The 1,786-nt window shown below is 43.7% G+C and overlaps 1 pseudogene across 1 annotated transcript in view; it reads left to right on the top strand.

The window, feature by feature from the left end:
- Positions 1 to 1,160, top strand: part of LOC100953285 — a 4,871-nt pseudogene extending 3,711 nt beyond the window's left edge. Inside the window, exon 2 of the transcript XR_001161014.2 lies at positions 1,141 to 1,160. The product of XR_001161014.2 is annotated as a heat shock 70 kDa protein 4 pseudogene (transcript). The remainder of the gene's footprint in view (positions 1 to 1,140) is intronic.
- Positions 1,161 to 1,786: the final 626 nt, after the last annotated feature.

The raw sequence follows: 1,786 nt of genomic DNA on the forward strand, positions 1-1,786 counted from the left end.
TGTACTGGATGAGTCTGAAATTAGTGTTAAAGAAGTATGGTGCCTGATGTTACAGCAACACCTCATTCTTAACTGTGCAGCCAATATCAGGTGTACCAAAGCATTCCTTTGACTGCTTTTTGGGGCAGTGTTGATAGGATAGGAATGAAGCATTTTGGAAACTCCAAGGGAAGCTTGTATTAGATGTCAGAGCTGATATCTATCTTAGAAACTGTTACGAGCTTTGTTGGTTACATTTTGCATCTTTGTAATAATTGATATTCTTTGTAACAGAGTGTCTCTCTGTTTTAGCCTATATTAGAAGATACCTTGCATAGTTTTTCTGTCCATCTCCACATGGAAGAGTTAAAAGAGTGTTACAAGCTCCAAAATGCTATAGAGAACAATTGCTTAGAGAGGAAGAAGTGGAAGTATATTTATGTTGGTGTGTAAGCAGGCATGGAAGCCGCACTGCACCAGGTCCTGGACCCTGTTATTCAGACATCCTCTATACATTGTCTTCCTGCCACGCTTCAGTTCAGCTGGCCTTCTGTGAGGCCAGTAGCTATTTTGAAGTGCTGACTGCAGGATTAAACCAACCCTTATGCAACTGACTCAGTCCTTAATGGCCATTTCTTCTAGAGAATTTTGTGTATGGGAATGGGTATGGGTGTTGGGATGGGGGGAACTTGAATTTAAAACTAGAAATAAGATCATGTGGTCTGCTTTCTACCTGTTTAGACAGGCTTTAAGATCAGTTGGATTTACATGGAAGCCAGGCCACAGAGTGACAATTGATGGCTTGTGTGTAAGACAAGCATTTATCCCGGTCGCATTATCCAGATTGATTTGTTCAGGCTCCAGGTCACCGTCTTACGCTAAGAAAGTTAGTAAACATCAGACAAGTTGAGGAGAAACTAATAAAAGAAAACTGTCTTACACTTAAAGGAATGGTTTCCTTAATTTCATAAGGCTGCTGGGATGTGTGCGTGTGCCTGCATGTGTGTGTTTTCAATAAAAAGTTTCTTTTCCAGGAGAAGGAACCCTCTCAGCTTGATTTCAGTTAACTTCTGTTGGAGACCTATAATGTGAAGAACAATAAAGGCACTGCCTGCTGGCTGACAAATTGCTCTTTTTCAGTACTTATTCTGCCCTGTTCAGTGTTGGCCCAGTTCCTCTGATGTAGGAATCATTCATTATCTTGCTCCTGTGACTGCGCTTTGAGGGCTTTGAGGGTTTTGGCAATAGCAGAAGGTGGGGGTTATAAGGTAAGTGCCAGGCTCGATACGTTCTCTAAGAACAGTATGGCCCAAAGTGTGCACCTAAGACTCCCTACCACTGGTTGTGTGTGTGTGTGGTGGTGATGGGTGTTCCAAGAAGAGGAAGCCAGCAAAAGTAGACCTTCACTGCACAAGGTACTGAGGCTTGGGCGGGCAGGGGCCTTGTTCCCTGGGGCTATGCCGCTTACACAGTTCTGGTCTTCTGACTGTGCTAGGAGCCCCTTAATCTGCTGGAGCCTAACAATAGGGCCTGTTCAAATCAGGTGTCCAAAAAATGTATCTCTGATAAATTTGGTTTCCTCTTTATCTGTCCTTCGGAGAACAGTGGGCTCCTAGTAAGGTAAGAAGCCAGGGACCAGTCAGCTAAGCGTTCAGCCAGAGCATAGCTGTGTTACAGGAGTATTGGGATCATCTGGAAAGTGTTAACACTCCTGTTACCCAGGAGTAACATGTCCTTGCATGTTTGGGTCAAAACCAGGACTGGTGTGAGGATTTTATATAGTGGGGTAGGTTTAGCTCAAAGTGTG

The sequence above is a fragment of the Otolemur garnettii genome, unplaced genomic scaffold, assembly GCF_000181295.1.
Source record: "Otolemur garnettii isolate 467f Iridium unplaced genomic scaffold, OtoGar3 scaffold00001, whole genome shotgun sequence".
Taxonomy (NCBI): Eukaryota; Metazoa; Chordata; class Mammalia; order Primates; family Galagidae; genus Otolemur; species Otolemur garnettii.